This window comes from Rhineura floridana, chromosome 3 (assembly GCF_030035675.1).
Source record: "Rhineura floridana isolate rRhiFlo1 chromosome 3, rRhiFlo1.hap2, whole genome shotgun sequence".
Taxonomy (NCBI): domain Eukaryota; kingdom Metazoa; phylum Chordata; class Lepidosauria; order Squamata; family Rhineuridae; genus Rhineura; species Rhineura floridana.
Genome location: NC_084482.1, coordinates 135,585,425 through 135,607,336, shown reverse-complemented (window position 1 = coordinate 135,607,336; position 21,912 = coordinate 135,585,425). Strand labels below are relative to the sequence as shown.

Here is a 21,912-nt window from a genome sequence, read left to right as displayed (position 1 = left end):
GGGGGGGAAGGCATGATGGATGTTTTTTAAATAATACATTTTGCAAGCCTAACCATTATTTGTTCAGGAAAAGCACTGAAAAATACACATTTATGAGACCTGTATCATTTTCCAAATCTTACATCCAGTATACATTGTTTTCAGCATGTAAATAATTATGAGTATAATGCAAAATTCACTTATTTTTGTCCGTATTCTTGAAATAGTGTATCCCTGATTTATGCTTTACCATAAAAGTTACTATATGCCAATCTTTTTTTCTAGCTTTTCCCCTGAAAGCGAGATAGTAAACACAACCTTCCATTACAAAAACCTACAGCTTTACAGCTTTTCTTGAAAGCATAGCGCTTAGTAAAATATATCAGAAATAGGCAGAGATAGTGGATTTTGTTAGATCACAGTAATTTACCTTATGTCCCTTGCCTGTGTATATGCAATACTTCCTTGAAAGCTACAGGAAGCAAAGATTTCCTCACTTTCTTTGCAGTAATATGGCACTGAGTCTGGCAGGTTAGAAGCGAAATCAAGATTTTTAAAAAATAAGGCTAAAAGATTATTATTATTTCATATATCTATATACCACTTAACACAGTTTATAAGGGCGCAATGCAACTCAGGAGAAGCAGGCATAAGTTGTGCTGAGTAAGAGAATAAAGTATAAAGTTCAGCCACATCCAGTTGCCATTCAGGAGCCTCTGGGTTGGCTGAACCAGGAGCTGTGCACAGGGACCAGAAAGTAAAAGCCTGCTCTCCCAAATAACCCTTCTGGGGAGTAAGCCCTTGCCATTGGCATCTATTGCAATTATTTTCTTAGACTTTTCCCAGTGTAACTTGTCCCTGGATTGGGACCTTCAGGAGCACTCAGAACCCTTTTTTTAGGACTTATGCCAGCTTATACTGTCTCCACTTGCGCTGGTCTCGGCTGAGCTGACTGGGTCCTGGCTGAGCCAGGCTGAGGGACTTACACCGATGTAGCTTGGCTGAGCTGGGACCCAACCGGCTCAGCTGGAGATCCGCCACATCCAACTCCCCTTAGCCCAGCATAAATGCAAGTTGGATTGCGCCCTAAGCGGTTTACAAAATAATACTATATATATATATATAAAACAGTGAAACTGAGAAACTACAATAGAATATAATGCAATGCAGTAGTAAACAAATACAATACAATACAATACAATAAAAAAAATCATAGAAGGACATTTTAAAACATCTTTTGTCAGGGATCCCTTCCCTCTTCAGCTTCCTTCTTGCCAACACATATCCTGACTCACAAAATCTTCCACCACACTAACAACTAAATGACATTCTGCTGAAATTCCTGGATTTTAAGTAATTTTGATGTTTATTTTTCTAGCTTGATTTCTTATTTAGTCTGAATAGTGCTTGAACAAGATACATAGTAAACAAGCTTTTCAATAATAGAACCAAATTGCAACAAGGATTTCTTACAGCTAAAGGAGATTTTCAAAAGCCATGTCTGTGGTCGGCTATAGTTAAAACGGTTACTGTACTGCTGATAACCCAGATTTTATTCTAACTAGCAAGGCTATGTGTATTGTTCCTTTGCTTTTGTTCAAGCTACATGGTGCCAAGAATGCAGCAGAGAGCATGATGAGCTGAGCTTGCTTTTTGAAGAATTATAGGACTAATCATGTTTGTGGTGTGGAGCACAAGATGTCTAGATGTCCTGTTGATGACTGAATTTGAAAAAGGTTTTTTCATTGGATCTTGCAGAGATGCAAACAAATGGATAATATGCTTGTCCAGTAAGAATACTACTTCAATTTGTGCTTCTCAACACCTTCTGTCAGTGGCTTGCTAACCTGTTCTAATAGCATGTGGAAGGCGGACTATTATAGTGAGGCAAATGGTGTTCTTCTCTTGGAAATATCCAAATATACTTCACAACTTTCAAATTTCTTTGTTGTTTCTATTGCAGCACCCTTAAGACAAAAGGGGGAGTTGTCTTAGCTTGAAGCACCAGGAGAAGATCTCTCTGTCTCCTTAACTTAAGGACACTCATTCTGACAATGCTCAAGACCACCATCAACAAGCCTAGACATTGGGTGAAAATAAATAAGAGTATTTTAAACATTCAACCTTGGTTAGATGCCCACTTACCAAATAGCATCAAATTGACTTTGAGCAAGTTGTTTTCATATACTTCTAAACTTCAAATAATAGGACCATGACTTTCACCATCAAACAGTATGATCCCCAATTTCCTAGTGCACACTCTCAGGTATGAATAACATTTCTTGTACCCAAGTACTTTAAAAAAAAAAAAATTATCGAAACTTTAAACTTTTTATGAACAAAACAAATCCAGAATATTCTTTACATGTTTTGTTATATACAAATTTTAAAACAAAAACCATTATGGTGAATCAATCTGAATTAAAAAACAATAAATGACTACAGTAGGGCCCCGCTTTACAGCGTTCCGCTAATGCAGCGGTTGTCAATTGCAGGAAGGCCCCACTTTTACAGCGTTTGTTCCGCTTTTACGGCTTTTTTTGCCGTCAGGCACCATTTTGGTCAATGTTAGTCAATGGGTTCCACTTTACAGCGGTTTTTGCTTTACAGCGGGGGTCCGGAACGTAACCCGCTGTATGAGTGGGGCCCTACTGTATAAGTAACTCAGGTCCATATTCTAACATCATATGGCTAACCTGATAAAACCTTACATTAAACAAACAACGAAACATTAAAACTGTCGTCCCCCCAAAAATTATCCCCTTATCACCCACCCTCCAGGCATAGCTGTATTTAGTCTTAGGCATTCCATATATTGGCATAATATATTGGCGGGGCTACGTCCCCTTGACCCAAGTACATTTTAACCTTGGTACTAAGATATATTTAAAACATATCTAAACAATTTTACCTTAAGAAAAAATGTAACAATGACTTTGGAAGCAAACCTTTATCAGCTACCTTGGAAAAGAGTCAGAATATGGATGTTGCAACTTGTTTTATTTTTGTGATGAACCCATCAACTCAAATAGTGACTTCAAGACAGAATATAGAAGTCTACTATGGCTGTATTTGAATGGGAACAAGCCTAGGTGAGCCTCAGGCTGGCTATGCTCCCATCCTGTTCCTCCTGCAAGGAAGAGTTTGGGAGCTTTTTGATTAATCACAGCATATTATGTCAAACAAATAAACCATTGTTTGTTTTAAGAAAGCCCACTTCAAATCTTGAGTCAAGTAGGCTTGATTCGGACAAACCATGGTTAAGATTTACCAGAGTTTGTCAGGTCTGGGCAACACAACAAGCTGCAGATAATCAAATAAGTAAGTAGAAGCTTCTGAATTTCTTCTTGCAATTGTGCTGGAGGATGGGAGAGCATGCAAGCCCAAGGCTCCCTAGTCTCATTCCCATTTTGATAAACCCAGAGCTTGGAAAAGTTATTTTTTTGAACTACAACTCCCATCAGCCCCAGCCAGCATGGCCACTGGATTGGGCTGATGGGAGTTGTAGTTCAAAAAAGTAACTTTACCAAGCTCTGGATAAACCAACCTCCACTATCCTGGTGCCTACCAGATATTGTGGACTACAACTTCCATTAACCCCAGCCAGCATGGCCAATTGTCAGGGATGAGGAGAGTTGTAGTCTATATAGTATCTGGAGGGCACCAGGTTGGAGAAGGCTGTGATAACCCAAAGTTCAACATCTTTATGTAACCTTTACCTGAATCCACTTGGCAATGGCACCGCTAGTGGTATGTGCAGCTCTCTTTCTCCCTTCTAGCCTTAAATATCTAGTAGTTCTTTACATACATACACGCACATTAGTCAGGTAAGAAAAGATATATCGAATCCAACCCTTGAAGTGATCTTTAGTATTTGTCGTAGTTACTGCACTTCCCATATTTGTCATTTATTCAGCAACACAAGAACACTTGAACAGCTTATGTTGACTACAATCCCATCAATGTGTTCCCATTTGCATTGTGCTACATAATTTGTTGGCTCCAAAGGAGCAGGGGTGTGGAACATCCAGTTCACAGGCCAAATGTAGTCTGTATGTCCCCTCCATCAGGCCTGCAGCTTCCCCTTCTTACTCTCCCCCAGCAATTACATTTTAACACAACCTCCCATTGGGCATCTCCCCCTGCCAAAAATCCCTCACACCTAGCAGCATATATTTATTATTATTATTTATTATTTGATTTATATCCCACCCTTCCTCCAGGTAGGAGCCCAGGGTGGCACACAAAAGTACTAAAAACACTTTAAAACATCATAAAAACAAACTTTAAAATATATTAAAACATCTTTAAAAACAGTTTAAAAACATCTTTTTAAAAAAGGTTTTAAAACATGTATTTTTAAATAAAGATGGTTTAAAAACGTATTACAAAGCAATTCCAACACAGACGCAGACTGGGATAAGGTCTCTACTTTAAAGGTTTGTTGAAAGAGGAAGGTCTTCAGTAGGCGTCAAAAGGATAACAGAGATGGTGCCTGTCTAATATTCAAGGGGAGGGAATTCCACAGGGTAGGTTCCACTACACTGAAGATCCGTTTCCTATGTTGAGCAGAATGGATCTCCTGATAAGATGGTATCTGCAGGAGGCCCTCACCTGCAGAGCACAGTGATCGACTGGGTATAGAAGGGATAAGACGGTCTTTCAGGCATCCTGGTCCCAAGCTGTATAGGGCTTTGTACACCAAAACTAGGACCTTGAACTTCGCTCAGTAGCTAACAGGTAGCCAGTGCAATTCTTTCAGCAGCGGGGTGACATGTTGGTGATAACCTGCCCCAGTGAGCAGGATCACCGCCGCATTTTGCACCAGCTGCAGCTTCCAGACCAACTTCAAGGGCAGCCCCACATAGAGCACATTACATTAATCCAGCCTGGAGGTTACCAGTGCATGGACAACAGTGATCAGGCTATCCTGGTCCAGAAATGGCCACAGCTGTCTTACCAGCCAAAGCTGGTAAAAGGCACTCCTAGCCACTGAGGTCACCTGGACCTCTAGCAATAAAGGTGAATCCAGGAGCACCCCCAGACTACATACCTGCTCTTTCAGAGGGAGTACAGCTCCATCCAAAGCAGGCAACTGACCAATTATCTGAACTCGGGAACCACCAACCCACAGCTAGGATTCAGACTCAGTTTATTGGCCCTCATCCAGCCTACCACCGAGTCCAGGTGGCAGTCCAGGACTTGCATGGGCTTTTCCAATTCAGATGATACAGAGAAATAGGGCTGGGTATCGTCAACGTATTGTTGACACCTCGCCCCAAATCTCCGGGGCCCAAGAGCTTCATATAGATGTTAAACAGCATGGAACACACAGCACAACTGCCAGGGGGCTAAAACACAATCACTCAATGCTATTCTCTGAAAACAACCTTGGAGATAGCATCAGAACCACAGTAAAACAGTGCCTCCAACACCCATCTCACCAAGTCAGCCGAGGAGGATACCATGGCCAATGGTATCAAAAGCTGCTGAGAGATAAAGTAAGAGTAACAGGGTCGCACTCCCCCTGTCCTTCTCCTGATAAAGGTCATTCATCAGGGCAACCAAGGCCGATTCAGTCCCACAACTGTCGGAAGGCAGAGCTGGGGTCCCAATCCCGGGGAGCTGGATCCCGGAGAGTTGGGAGAAGAGTATTCGGATGGATGGCAGAGGGAAGGGGGAGGAACTTCCCCCCTTTGGAGCGAAGACGAAACAGAGGAACTGCCAGTGATAAGGTCGCATAGCAACGGGGAGCCTGAGCCCTCCCTGGACATTCTCACGCCTCCCCCTCTTTCAGGCTCAGAGCAAGAGGGGAAAGAGGGAGGGCTGCTCACAGCCGAAAAGCGGGGAGGCAGTTTACCATCAGCCCCTCCCCTATCCTCCATCCTGGAATCGGAAACTTCAGAAGAGGAGGGGGTGATGCTTCCCCCCTCACCGCGCACACGCAGACAGCTGAAAAGACAGGAGAGAAGGGGGGGAAGGCGGGCAGTACCTGAGGGGCAGTTAAGGAGGAGCGAAAAATTGCGCGGCCGTTTGGCCCCTTCTTAAAGAACAGGCGGGAAGAAGTCCCTTGCTCTGTCAACTTTCTCCCAATGCCGCAGGACCTGTATCCCTGTATTGCTTCATGAGAAAACGCAGTCTTTGTTTGGACATTACCCTAATAAAACACGAATTAACTACAACCGCTGGTCTGGCTCCTGAGTCACATCCTGGGCCTGACAGCTTGACAGAGCCACCTAAATCACCCTCAACGCTCTCTTCACTTGACTGGGACAAGATGTCAAAGGGAGCAGCGGGGGAGATGAACCCCACTTCTGAGACGGAAGAAGTGAAACTCTTGAGGACTAAGGTAGCTGATTTGCAGACGGATGTTCAAGCCCTGCTAGCAGCAGTCAAGGCGCTGAAGACGGATAATCAGACCTTGAAGGCCACGATAGACCAGATGCAAACAGCCCCTCCAGCTGCCGTAGTAAAGGTTCCCATTGGATTGCCCCCAAAATACGCGGGACAAAGTGATCAGTTGGCAACTTTCGTGGCTCAATGTGAGTTATATCTGGATGTCAGGCACACAGAATTTCCAGACGATGGGGCTAAAGTGGCCTTCGTGATTAGCCTCCTGGAGGGAGAAGCTGCAAAATGGGTGACTCCGTATCTCGTGAGAAAGGATACTGTCTTAAGAAGGTACAGAGGATTTATACAGGAGATGACCGAGATGTTCCAAGACCCGCAAAGAGCTGAAACAGTAGCGCGGCAACTAGGCGCTCTGAAGCAAGCTAAAGGGACTGTTTCCGAGTACACTAACGCTTTTAAAATTCTGTCCCAGGAAACTGGTTACAATGACGCCGCCCTGATGTTTATGTACCGGAGTGGATTAAATGCTGAAATCCTGGATGAGTTGGCCAGGACCTCCCCCCCCGCTGACCTACCAGGGCTCATCCGGCTATGCCTACAGATAGATCACCGGATGGAAGGAAGGCGCCTGGAAAGGAAGCAGGAGGTCCCGAGATACTCAGCCTCGGCATCCCGCAGCAAGACCCTTCCCTCTGCAGGAATGGCAGGTAATGCAACTGAGGGACAGGGAGGGGCTAGGCCAAGATTGTCAGAAGAAGAAAAGGAAAGACGACGTCGAGAACGTTTATGCTTTTATTGTTCAAAGCCGGGCCACGTGGACTGAAAGGGGGGAAAGCTGAGCCGTCGGGAAACTAGAACACCCAGTCCACGTGCAGGCCGGTGGACTGGGGGCAGCGTTGTATAAAGGCCCCCCAACGATCCAACCTCCCTCAAAGGGGGTGTTGGTCTTGCCTATTCGGATTACAACTTCCAGAGGAGTGGTGTTTAATTCCACTGCCTTAATTGACAGTGGAGCCTCCACAAATTTTATTGATGCAAAGTTAGTCAAGCATCATGGAATTTCCCGGTGGAAACTGGACGCTCCCCTAGCTGTGGAGACTATCGATGGGAGACCCCTGAAGTCAGGAGGGGTGACACAAGCCACGGAGGAAGTGAAACTTCAAATCCCTGGGTACGAAGAGTTCATTTCGCTATACGTGTCAGATCTCTCGAACTTTGAGGTGATTCTGGGAATGTCCTGGCTAGCAAAGCATGAACCCAAAATAAGTTGGAAGGAGGCGGTGGTGTGGTTCACCTCACAGTATTGCCAGGAGAACTGTCAACCTGAAGGAATCAAGAACACCTTAGCGGGGGCAGTGCAAGAGATCGAGCAAGTGACCCTGCCGCCAAAGTATGAAGAATTCAAAGATGTGTTTGATGAAAAAGAGGCAGAGACTTTACCCCCCCCACTGCCCTTATGACTGTGCGATTGACCTAGTGCCAGGAGCCAGCATCCCATCAGGGAGAATCTACTCTCTCACAGAGAATGAGAGGGAGGCCCTGAAGGAATTCCTGGATAAAAACCTGAGGTGAGGATTCATACGTCCCTCACAATCCCCTGCTGGAGCGCCACTATTGTTTGTGAAAAAGAAGGGGGGGGAACTCAGACCCTGTAACGACTATCACGCATTGAACCAGATCACCATCCCCAACAGCTACCCGCTGCCCCTGATCTCAGAGTTGCTGGACCGACTGCGCTCTGCAAAAATCTTCACGAAGTTGGATTTGAGAGGAGCGTACAATCTGATCAGAATGAAGGAGGGAGATGAATGGAAAACAGGATTCTTGACCGCTTACGGACAGTATGAATACCTGGTCATGCCGTTCGGGCTTTGTGGAAGTCCAGGAATTTTTCAAAAATTCATGAACGACGTGTTTAGAGACTTGTTGGACACGTATGTAATCTGTTACTTAGATGATATCCTGGTGTTCTCAAAGAACCAGGAAGACCACGACCAGCATGTGAAGACGGTGTTGAAGAGACTGAGAGAAAATCACCTGTATGCTAAATTAGAGAAATGTGGATTTGACCTCAAGTCTCTAGACTTCCTTGGATATCGAATCTCAGCGGAAGGCGTGGAGATGGACCCAGGGAAAGTAAGCTGCATATTGGACTGGGGCCAACCTGTCACCAAAAAGGATGTACAACGGTTTTTGGGGTTTGCCAATTATTACAGAAAGTTCATTCCAGGGTTTTCCAAATTAACAGCTCCTCTGACTGACTGTTGAAGGGGGAAGAAGAAGTTTCAATGGACAGAGAACGCCACCGAGGCCTTTGAGGAGCTGAAGAGAAGGTTTGCTACTGAGCCCATTCTGCGCTTTGCTGATCCGAACCGCCCTTTCGTAGTGGAAGCAGATGCTTCAGATTTTGCCATCGGGGGGGTCCTGCTACAATTAGACCAAGAAGGGAAGGAGCTGCACCCCTGTGCGTACTTCTCTTGGAAGTTAAAGCCTGCAGAGAAGAACTACACAGTTTGGGAGAAGGAGCTGATGGCCATCAAGGACTCTTTTGAAAACTGGAGACAATACCTAGAGGGGGCCTCTCATCGAATTAAAGTGCGCTCCGACCACAAGAATCTTGAAAGCCTCCAAACCGCCAGAAAGCTGAACCAGAGACAGATAAGATGGTCCCAGTTCTTCACTAGGTTTAACTTCCAGATTACTTACCATGCCCAAGCCAAAAACCAGAGAGCGGATGCCTTATCCAGACAGCCACAATACAAAGAAAGTGAATCCGAGGACCAGCCTCAGTACGTAATCCCGCCAGAGAAATTAACGTTGGGAGTATGCCAGCCTTCATGGGAAGAGGAACTCAAAAAGGCACAACAAGAAGATGCAGACATGCTAAAATATCAGCAGGAGACGGGACAAGGTCAAGACTCAGAAGTAACCTTTCACTGGAGAAATGGACTGTTATGGTTCAAAACCGCCAGATATGTGCCAGAAGGGGAATTAAGGCTCAGAATCCTACGCCAGTGTCATGATTCCATCACAGCGGGACACTTTGGGATTTACAAGACCATTCAGAACGTGGCCAAGGACTTCTGGTGGCCTAAAATGCGTCGGGATATTGAGAGTTATGTAAAGTCCTGCTCTGTCTGTCTGCGGACAAAAACACAAACAGGGACACCAGCAGGACTGTTACAACCGTTGCCTGTCCCACACGAACCCTTGAAGGACCTCTCCATGGATTTTATAACTGATCTACCCAAGTCCCAAGGAATGACAGCCATCTTAGTAGTGGTGGATCTACTTACCAAAATGGCACACTTTCTTCCTTGTGCAGGGGCCTTAGAGGCTAAAGAAACGGCCAAGTTATTCATAAAAGAAGTCTACCGGCTGCATGGATTGCCAAACAGCGTAGTCTCAGACCGAGGAACTCAGTTCACAGCCAAATTTTGGAGAGCAATGTGGAAACAGTTGCAGACGGAATTAAAACTCTCCTCCGCCCATCACCCCCAGACAGATGGGCAGACGGAACGCTTGAACGCCGTTTTGGAAAGATATTTACGAAGTTATGTGTCCTATCAACAGACTGACTGGGTATCATATTTGCATTTTGCAGAGTTCGCCTACAACAATTCTCTGCACTCCAGCACTCAACAAACCCCGTTCTTCGCTTATTATGGATTCCATCCTAAAGTCTTTCCAAGCAGCTCAGAAGGAATGCTGGTACCGGCAGCTGAGAACTTCCTTAAGGAATTGCAAGCGGCGCAACAGACACTGAAACAGCAGTTAAACGAAGCCAAAACGGAGTACAAGCGAGTTGCTGACCTGCACAGGAAGGAGCCCCCCCCCTTCAACCGGGAGACCAGGTATGGCTGTCCACCCGCTTCCTCCAGATGCCGGGCAAATGTAGAAAATTACAAGACAAGAGGGTGGGTCCTTTCGAAATAGAAACTCAAATCAATCCCGTGGCGTACCGACTGAAGCTGCCTGACACGTTTAAAATACATCCTGTGTTCCATCGATCCCTCTTAACGAAAGCCGCCCCTCCCAGTGAGTTACGGCCGGAGGAACCTCCCGGAGCTCCACTCCTGGTAAATGAGCAGCTTGAGTTTGAAGTTGAGGAGATCTTAGATTCCAGGATCAGACGCCACAAGCTGCAGTACTTGATTCACTGGAAAGGCTATGGGGTGGCTGACAGATCATGGGAAGATGCAGCTGATGTGCATGCTCCAGAATTGGTAAAACTTTTCCATCAACGTTTTCCCCACCGTCCCAAGCCAGACAAGGGGAGGGGGCACAGCCTGGGAGGGGGGATGGTGTCGGAAGGCAGAGCTGGGGTCCCAATCCCGGGGAGCTGGATCCCGGAGAGTTGGGAGAAGAGTATTCGGATGGATGGCAGAGGGAAGGGGGAGGAACTTCCCCCCTTTGGAGCGAAGACGAAACAGAGGAACTGCCAGTGATAAGGTCGCATAGCAACGGGGAGCCTGAGCCCTCCCTGGACATTCTCACGCCTCCCCCTCTTTCAGGCTCAGAGCAAGAGGGGAAAGAGGGAGGGCTGCTCACAGCCGAAAAGCGGGGAGGCAGTTTACCATCAGCCCCTCCCCTATCCTCCATCCTGGAATCGGAAACTTCAGAAGAGGAGGGGGTGATGCTTCCCCCCTCACCGCGCACACGCAGACAGCTGAAAAGACAGGAGAGAAGGGGGGGAAGGCGGGCAGTACCTGAGGGGCAGTTAAGGAGGAGCGAAAAATTGCGCGGCCGTTTGGCCCCTTCTTAAAGAACAGGCGGGAAGAAGTCCCTTGCTCTGTCAACTTTCTCCCAATGCCGCAGGACCTGTATCCCTGTATTGCTTCATGAGAAAACGCAGTCTTTGTTTGGACATTACCCTAATAAAACACGAATTAACTACAACCGCTGGTCTGGCTCCTGAGTCACATCCTGGGCCTGACAGCTTGACAGAGCCACCTAAATCACCCTCAACGCTCTCTTCACTTGACTGGGACAAGATGTCAAAGGGAGCAGCGGGGGAGATGAACCCCACTTCTGAGACGGAAGAAGTGAAACTCTTGAGGACTAAGGTAGCTGATTTGCAGACGGATGTTCAAGCCCTGCTAGCAGCAGTCAAGGCGCTGAAGACGGATAATCAGACCTTGAAGGCCACGATAGACCAGATGCAAACAGCCCCTCCAGCTGCCGTAGTAAAGGTTCCCATTGGATTGCCCCCAAAATACGCGGGACAAAGTGATCAGTTGGCAACTTTCGTGGCTCAATGTGAGTTATATCTGGATGTCAGGCACACAGAATTTCCAGACGATGGGGCTAAAGTGGCCTTCGTGATTAGCCTCCTGGAGGGAGAAGCTGCAAAATGGGTGACTCCGTATCTCGTGAGAAAGGATACTGTCTTAAGAAGGTACAGAGGATTTATACAGGAGATGACCGAGATGTTCCAAGACCCGCAAAGAGCTGAAACAGTAGCGCGGCAACTAGGCGCTCTGAAGCAAGCTAAAGGGACTGTTTCCGAGTACACTAACGCTTTTAAAATTCTGTCCCAGGAAACTGGTTACAATGACGCCGCCCTGATGTTTATGTACCGGAGTGGATTAAATGCTGAAATCCTGGATGAGTTGGCCAGGACCTCCCCCCCCGCTGACCTACCAGGGCTCATCCGGCTATGCCTACAGATAGATCACCGGATGGAAGGAAGGCGCCTGGAAAGGAAGCAGGAGGTCCCGAGATACTCAGCCTCGGCATCCCGCAGCAAGACCCTTCCCTCTGCAGGAATGGCAGGTAATGCAACTGAGGGACAGGGAGGGGCTAGGCCAAGATTGTCAGAAGAAGAAAAGGAAAGACGACGTCGAGAACGTTTATGCTTTTATTGTTCAAAGCCGGGCCACGTGGACTGAAAGGGGGGAAAGCTGAGCCGTCGGGAAACTAGAACACCCAGTCCACGTGCAGGCCGGTGGACTGGGGGCAGCGTTGTATAAAGGCCCCCCAACGATCCAACCTCCCTCAAAGGGGGTGTTGGTCTTGCCTATTCGGATTACAACTTCCAGAGGAGTGGTGTTTAATTCCACTGCCTTAATTGACAGTGGAGCCTCCACAAATTTTATTGATGCAAAGTTAGTCAAGCATCATGGAATTTCCCGGTGGAAACTGGACGCTCCCCTAGCTGTGGAGACTATCGATGGGAGACCCCTGAAGTCAGGAGGGGTGACACAAGCCACGGAGGAAGTGAAACTTCAAATCCCTGGGTACGAAGAGTTCATTTCGCTATACGTGTCAGATCTCTCGAACTTTGAGGTGATTCTGGGAATGTCCTGGCTAGCAAAGCATGAACCCAAAATAAGTTGGAAGGAGGCGGTGGTGTGGTTCACCTCACAGTATTGCCAGGAGAACTGTCAACCTGAAGGAATCAAGAACACCTTAGCGGGGGCAGTGCAAGAGATCGAGCAAGTGACCCTGCCGCCAAAGTATGAAGAATTCAAAGATGTGTTTGATGAAAAAGAGGCAGAGACTTTACCCCCCCCACTGCCCTTATGACTGTGCGATTGACCTAGTGCCAGGAGCCAGCATCCCATCAGGGAGAATCTACTCTCTCACAGAGAATGAGAGGGAGGCCCTGAAGGAATTCCTGGATAAAAACCTGAGGTGAGGATTCATACGTCCCTCACAATCCCCTGCTGGAGCGCCACTATTGTTTGTGAAAAAGAAGGGGGGGGAACTCAGACCCTGTAACGACTATCACGCATTGAACCAGATCACCATCCCCAACAGCTACCCGCTGCCCCTGATCTCAGAGTTGCTGGACCGACTGCGCTCTGCAAAAATCTTCACGAAGTTGGATTTGAGAGGAGCGTACAATCTGATCAGAATGAAGGAGGGAGATGAATGGAAAACAGGATTCTTGACCGCTTACGGACAGTATGAATACCTGGTCATGCCGTTCGGGCTTTGTGGAAGTCCAGGAATTTTTCAAAAATTCATGAACGACGTGTTTAGAGACTTGTTGGACACGTATGTAATCTGTTACTTAGATGATATCCTGGTGTTCTCAAAGAACCAGGAAGACCACGACCAGCATGTGAAGACGGTGTTGAAGAGACTGAGAGAAAATCACCTGTATGCTAAATTAGAGAAATGTGGATTTGACCTCAAGTCTCTAGACTTCCTTGGATATCGAATCTCAGCGGAAGGCGTGGAGATGGACCCAGGGAAAGTAAGCTGCATATTGGACTGGGGCCAACCTGTCACCAAAAAGGATGTACAACGCTTTTTGGGGTTTGCCAATTATTACAGAAAGTTCATTCCAGGGTTTTCCAAATTAACAGCTCCTCTGACTGACTGTTGAAGGGGGAAGAAGAAGTTTCAATGGACAGAGAACGCCACCGAGGCCTTTGAGGAGCTGAAGAGAAGGTTTGCTACTGAGCCCATTCTGCGCTTTGCTGATCCGAACCGCCCTTTCGTAGTGGAAGCAGATGCTTCAGATTTTGCCATCGGGGGGGTCCTGCTACAATTAGACCAAGAAGGGAAGGAGCTGCACCCCTGTGCGTACTTCTCTTGGAAGTTAAAGCCTGCAGAGAAGAACTACACAGTTTGGGAGAAGGAGCTGATGGCCATCAAGGACTCTTTTGAAAACTGGAGACAATACCTAGAGGGGGCCTCTCATCGAATTAAAGTGCGCTCCGACCACAAGAATCTTGAAAGCCTCCAAACCGCCAGAAAGCTGAACCAGAGACAGATAAGATGGTCCCAGTTCTTCACTAGGTTTAACTTCCAGATTACTTACCATGCCCAAGCCAAAAACCAGAGAGCGGATGCCTTATCCAGACAGCCACAATACAAAGAAAGTGAATCCGAGGACCAGCCTCAGTACGTAATCCCGCCAGAGAAATTAACGTTGGGAGTATGCCAGCCTTCATGGGAAGAGGAACTCAAAAAGGCACAACAAGAAGATGCAGACATGCTAAAATATCAGCAGGAGACGGGACAAGGTCAAGACTCAGAAGTAACCTTTCACTGGAGAAATGGACTGTTATGGTTCAAAACCGCCAGATATGTGCCAGAAGGGGAATTAAGGCTCAGAATCCTACGCCAGTGTCATGATTCCATCACAGCGGGACACTTTGGGATTTACAAGACCATTCAGAACGTGGCCAAGGACTTCTGGTGGCCTAAAATGCGTCGGGATATTGAGAGTTATGTAAAGTCCTGCTCTGTCTGTCTGCGGACAAAAACACAAACAGGGACACCAGCAGGACTGTTACAACCGTTGCCTGTCCCACACGAACCCTTGAAGGACCTCTCCATGGATTTTATAACTGATCTACCCAAGTCCCAAGGAATGACAGCCATCTTAGTAGTGGTGGATCTACTTACCAAAATGGCACACTTTCTTCCTTGTGCAGGGGCCTTAGAGGCTAAAGAAACGGCCAAGTTATTCATAAAAGAAGTCTACCGGCTGCATGGATTGCCAAACAGCGTAGTCTCAGACCGAGGAACTCAGTTCACAGCCAAATTTTGGAGAGCAATGTGGAAACAGTTGCAGACGGAATTAAAACTCTCCTCCGCCCATCACCCCCAGACAGATGGGCAGACGGAACGCTTGAACGCCGTTTTGGAAAGATATTTACGAAGTTATGTGTCCTATCAACAGACTGACTGGGTATCATATTTGCATTTTGCAGAGTTCGCCTACAACAATTCTCTGCACTCCAGCACTCAACAAACCCCGTTCTTCGCTTATTATGGATTCCATCCTAAAGTCTTTCCAAGCAGCTCAGAAGGAATGCTGGTACCGGCAGCTGAGAACTTCCTTAAGGAATTGCAAGCGGCGCAACAGACACTGAAACAGCAGTTAAACGAAGCCAAAACGGAGTACAAGCGAGTTGCTGACCTGCACAGGAAGGAGCCCCCCCCCTTCAACCGGGAGACCAGGTATGGCTGTCCACCCGCTTCCTCCAGATGCCGGGCAAATGTAGAAAATTACAAGACAAGAGGGTGGGTCCTTTCGAAATAGAAACTCAAATCAATCCCGTGGCGTACCGACTGAAGCTGCCTGACACGTTTAAAATACATCCTGTGTTCCATCGATCCCTCTTAACGAAAGCCGCCCCTCCCAGTGAGTTACGGCCGGAGGAACCTCCCGGAGCTCCACTCCTGGTAAATGAGCAGCTTGAGTTTGAAGTTGAGGAGATCTTAGATTCCAGGATCAGACGCCACAAGCTGCAGTACTTGATTCACTGGAAAGGCTATGGGGTGGCTGACAGATCATGGGAAGATGCAGCTGATGTGCATGCTCCAGAATTGGTAAAACTTTTCCATCAACGTTTTCCCCACCGTCCCAAGCCAGACAAGGGGAGGGGGCACAGCCTGGGAGGGGGGATGGTGTCGGAAGGCAGAGCTGGGGTCCCAATCCCGGGGAGCTGGATCCCGGAGAGTTGGGAGAAGAGTATTCGGATGGATGGCAGAGGGAAGGGGGAGGAACTTCCCCCCTTTGGAGCGAAGACGAAACAGAGGAACTGCCAGTGATAAGGTCGCATAGCAACGGGGAGCCTGAGCCCTCCCTGGACATTCTCACGCCTCCCCCTCTTTCAGGCTCAGAGCAAGAGGGGAAAGAGGGAGGGCTGCTCACAGCCGAAAAGCGGGGAGGCAGTTTACCATCAGCCCCTCCCCTATCCTCCATCCTGGAATCGGAAACTTCAGAAGAGGAGGGGGTGATGCTTCCCCCCTCACCGCGCACACGCAGACAGCTGAAAAGACAGGAGAGAAGGGGGGGAAGGCGGGCAGTACCTGAGGGGCAGTTAAGGAGGAGCGAAAAATTGCGCGGCCGTTTGGCCCCTTCTTAAAGAACAGGCGGGAAGAAGTCCCTTGCTCTGTCAACTTTCTCCCAATGCCGCAGGACCTGTATCCCTGTATTGCTTCATGAGAAAACGCAGTCTTTGTTTGGACATTACCCTAATAAAACACGAATTAACTACAACCGCTGGTCTGGTTCCTGAGTCACATCCTGGGCCTGACAATAACCAGGCATGAACCCAGATTGGAATGGGTCAAGTTAATCTGTTTCATCCAAGAGTAATTGCAATTGCTGCATCACAAGCTTCTCAATCACCTTCCCTAAGAAGGGGGTATTTGTAACCAGTCAGTAATTGTTGCAAACCAATGGGTCCGGAGTGGGCTTTTTCAGGAGCAGTCAGTTCACCACCTCTTTCAGGGGGGCTGGAACGATGCCTTGACCACACCCTGGATCCACTCAGCCAAACCTCCTCAGCAAGCTTTAATAAGCCAAGAAGGGCAAGGGTCGAGGGACAAGTTGCTGGCCGCATCATTGCAAGCACCTTGTCCACATCATCAGGTCAGATAAACTGAAACCGTTCCCAAGAAGTTACAGCAGACATTGCACTGGACACCTCATTGGGGACTACAGCAGATGTGGATGGGGCATCAAGATTGCTACGGAGGCAAGCAACTTTACCCTCAAAGTGCTTTGCAAACAATTCAGTGGGCCTCCGAAGGGTCTAAAACGCCATTTCCTGGAGCTGATGTCAACAGATCCCTGACAATACAGAAAACCTCCACTGGATGGCTACTTCAGGATGCAATGGTGGCAGAGAAGTGGGCCTTCTTCGCCGCCCTCACCAACAGACAGTACGCATGGTTATGATGTTTTACTTGTGCCCGATCAGCCTGACAGCATGTATTTCATATAAATGGGGGAACACCCATTCCAAGCTCCATGAAGATCAACCCTCCAACACAGATACAGCGATTAGGCTTAAAAAGAATTAAAATACTTTTTTTCCCCACACCCGTTGAGGGGGAGTGTGCACATGTCCACATCAGGGTTGATTTGATTTAAATCATGATTTAAATCACTTCTCTGAAGGACTAAATTTTTCATGATTTAAATCAGTTTAATTCACTAGTGAGGAAGATTCTATTTAATCATCATTTTTAGTAGAAGTACATTATTGTTTAATACAACGTTAATACATATTGAGATGTAGGTTTCGTTAGAAGGTAGGTATACACTAAGCAATTATTCTGAATTGTTTTCAGACCTATTTTCATCAAAAATAGGATGATAATTTGGTCATTTTAGTGCTAAAGGAGAATGAACTTGTGAAGTCATTCAGGAGATGAACCAGCTCCTATTGTTCATGATATTTTTGTCATGATGTGCCAGAATCACCAACACCAAACAGGCTTTTAAATTGTACTAATAAGATTGTTTCTTCTTCTGGTTAGTTTTCTTTTTCTGGCTAGTTTTCTTCTTCCACCAACAACATCATTAATATGCACATGGATTTCTGAATTGTAACTATTTCAGTTTTTAGATAAATGTAAAGTTCTTTAGAAAGAAAATTTAGGCAATTTCAACCAAGTCAGTCTGAGAAACTTAAAATACTGGATGGTACAGTTAACTAGTCTTCATCTTTGCTTCCTTGTTCATTGTCTGGAAATGAAATGTAAGATTTCCTGCTTTTTCAATTCCCAACTGCTCCCAGGCTATGGTCTGAAGGCACATGAAGCCAGGACTCTGCTGAGGCTAAGCAGGATCAGGTCTAGTCAGTGCCTAGATGGGAGACCGCCTGGGAACCTTATGTAAGAAAGGTGGGGTATAAATGTAATAAATAAATAATAAATAACTTGTTTCTCAATTTACAATTAATTAGTCCAAAGGAAGAAAAAATATCTCTATATCTACAGAAGAGACTACTGCTGCCAAGAGCTGGATGACCGTCTCCTCCTTGTTCAGATCTACTCCATGTCTCCAAATTCTCTATTCATTGACCTTCTCTATCTTTGCACTTACAGAGAGGCAAGGCCTTGAAAAAAAGAGAGCATGCACTTCATGTACACCACCTACAAAATAAGTCTGATCAGGTTATCTCCCATCTCCATAAACTGCTGTTAACATATTCAAAGAATTAGAAGTTGTATAATTAGTATTCAGGATGATATCTTTGACTTCTTTTTTTTACTAATTGTTTTAACAAAAATTTTAAATCCGATTTAAATTTTAAAAATCCTTAAATAAAAAAATCCAATTTTTTATTTTTTTTAAAAAATCATTGATTTTTATCAACTCTGATGTGAATGAATGTGTTTGATACGCGTGTTATGTACAAGAGAATAGATGTGTGTGGATGTTTAAGTGTAGATATGGATATGAGTGAGTGTGTGTACTTGTTGGCCCTATCCACTTTTTGAATTACTGGCATGTGGTGCCCAAATTAGCCACAAAGAAATATGGCTCTTGGGCTGAAAAAGATTCCCTATCCTGAACTGGAGCAAAAGCTTCACTTTTGAGATCATATTAAGAGTAAGCATTTTCTAGCACTCACTACAGCAAAGCTGCTCTTTTTTTTAGGTCGAGAAAAAAAATCAGCATATAAAATACAAGGTCATTCAACAAACAAGTGTATAAAAGGATAAATGAGGTGAAGAAACCCAAACTAATCTATGCTTGGGGCAGAGGAATACTCATTGGCTAAAACTGGCCTAGTTATAAATTTATGTATGTAGGTATTTATAAACCACACCTTCATATAAAATATTGCAAGGCAGCAGGCAACTTAAAAACACAATACTTTAATAAAAACAATAAGAATGTCAGACACATCAATAAAAATTGATTGACAAAGAAACAGGCTCAAAAGGCCTGTCTGAATAATGCCATTTTCAGAAGCCATCTAAAAGCAAGCAGGGATGACTCCTGCCGAACCTCTATCGGCCAGGAGTACTACAGGACAGGGCACTCCACACTAAAAGTTCAGTCTCTGCTAAAGGCCAGCTGAACCTCAGGGGTATGTGGGACAATAATTCATCTCAACTATACCTGTTTTAGAGTCACTAAAACATTTTTTCAATGTTCTTAATTTTAAAAAAATTCTGAACATAGAAATTCTGATCTAGAATTTTAAATCAGAATATCATATATGCAAGCTGGGAACTCATTCATTCAACTGCATTGAGCAGGGGGCTGGACTTGATGGCCTTATATGCCCCTTCCAACTCTACTATTCTATGATTCTATGATTGGTTTGTTACTACAGTACCTTAGTTCGCTCACTTAGCTCTTATGCATGTCTACACAAAAGCAAGTCCCATTGTGCTCAGGGCCATCTAAAACCCAGAATGTACAGTCTCCTGAAACCAGGGTAGGCCTGTTGTTTCCAGTCTTTCTTATGTGCACAACCCTATGCATCAAAATGACTATCCTTCCCTGTTGCTCCTTGCCTTTACCACAACTTTGCTGCACACACAACTGACTTTACTCTTTTCCTCACCCTTTCCAGCATCTTCAGGTGGCCACTTTCTGGTAAGATTATGACAGGAACAAATCAGTGGACAAAGGCAATTTTATTAGCCCTTCAGTGCTTTCTTAATTCAAATATGGTATCTGGGAAAAGTTGGTTATTTTATAAGAAAGGAAAATATAATGAACTAAGACAAAGATGAAAATTTACTGAATGGTATTGGGTTCTCTGAACAGTACTATGTAACCATTTTGTTCTGAAAATAATGTATACAGTTAAATACAAACTCAAGATTTTAATAAGATTTGTTTCAGTCCATTCTACATTACATACAGATAACAATGGGACTTCCGGGAAGGGTGACTTCTCTTGTGCCTGCTTTTGAGACGGGCTCCCGCCTCAAAAGAAGCTTATTCAGATATAAATCAGTCAGAACATTTTTTATTTGGACTGATGAAATTTCTCCCGGGCAGGGAGAAACGTAGAGATCAACCTCAAAAGCCTGTTTTTGTTGGGAGGACTGGATTTCATTAATTTATGAGAAAAGGTCCAGCCAGCAATGCCGGACGGACTTCCGAACAAGCTCTATCTGTTTAATGCGATACGTTTATCTTTTCTTCAAAGAGAAAACAGACTAACAGGCAAGCACCCTTCTTTCTATTATTTTTTTTACTTGGTTTAAATTGTTGCAGCAAAAAGAGATTTGTCAAATTAATCAGCTTTAAAGAGCTTCTGGGTGAGCTATAACTCTTCTCTGTTATTCACGAAATTAAAAGCTTATCTCTGTTTCTATTGCAAAAAGCTGTCCTGGAAGTGCATTCTAAAGATATAAACAGAAGAGGGATTTCTATTCTGAGGAACATTATATTGTCTGGGACTATTCTCTTTTTGGTCTATTTTATTTTGACGAATCTGCTTCTTCACGACGCCGCTAACTGTTTTGATGCTGGGAACTAAATTTGTTTTGTATTCTTGAACATAGAGAGATAAGGCAGGCTGCTCTGTTTATACTGTGATGTCATCAAGCCTGGAATATTAACCCAATTGTTGCTGAAATAAGAAGTGGTTCTTCTTTATTTTTGTTTTGCTTTGTTTTCGTGGTTTTAAAAATGGCAATCAAGAAAGCGGCTGAGAATCTGGAAGTAATTATGTTTCAGAAAATAATGGATGAGATTGAGATAACGAAACAAACCCTGCGACAGGGCAGTAAGGAGCTGAAAACTGAACTGAGCAAAATGACGCAGGAGCTTAAAGAAATAGGGGATCCTGTGAGAGAGGAGAATGAGATCAGAGATGAGAAAAGAAAAAATAAAGGGAAGATACAAGCCCTGGAGATTGGAACAAATGTGGAATTGGAAAAAGATCTGGAGTTTATGGATATTAGAAATAAAATCTACTGTTTGGAATTTAACGTTATCTCTGAAGAAATTAATGAAGATATTAGAGATAAAGTTAACAATGGCTTGGATAATCTTCTGGACTGGAATGACGTGATGGAGCTTGATATAGAGAAAATCTATGGAATTAACTGCAGCCATGTGACAATGGAAAAACTCTCAAGAGATGAGCCAGTGCATTTTGTAAAAAAGAAGAACAGAGATATGACTTTACAACAATATTTCAGCAACTTATTCAGAATGGATGGCAAGAAAATATTTGGGATAGAGGAAATTCCCATCAGACTCTTATTATATCTATGGCTATGACAGCAAGATTATTATGGAATACTGATAATGGAAGATTGGACACTGAAATTACTGGACTTAACAGGACTATTGAAGATGGAAGATGGAATTAATAGGGATAATGGAATAATGGCTATTGAAATTATTGGACCTAACAGATTTTGATGAGATGGATTAATCGATATGTTTATTTGGACTATGGTTATGACAATAAGATTATTATTATTATTAGCGAGATGGATTAATCGACATGTTTATTTGGAGAAAAATTGATAGATATATTTCTTAAAGAATTGAAACCTCTCTTTGACTTTTTGTGGAAAGAATAAAGTAATGTTTATGAGATTTGATGATTAATTAAGATAACTACTGGAGGAAAGTGATTTTATAATATAATTTAAGAGACAGGATTGTTATATATTGTAGACCTATAACTGATTTGATCTGCGACAAATGGGAAGTCAACATTTTATTTTTTTGTTTAATCATTTTTGTTTTGTTTTGTTTTTTGTCTTTGAATGTTTTATGATTTTGTTTTGTATGTTTTATGAAAATTTGAATAAAAATTATTGTAAAAAAAAAAAAAAATTACATACAGATAACAATGGCATCAGTCAAGTCAGAACACTTCAAAAATCTGTACTGCC

The 21,912-nt window shown here is 44.7% G+C and overlaps 1 protein-coding gene across 1 annotated transcript in view; it reads right to left on the bottom strand.

Moving 5' to 3' along the window:
- The window catches only part of IPPK (inositol-pentakisphosphate 2-kinase), a 77,507-nt gene that overhangs the window by 46,767 nt on the left and 8,828 nt on the right, over positions 1-21,912 (bottom strand). The gene's annotated exons all lie outside the window — the stretch shown is intronic.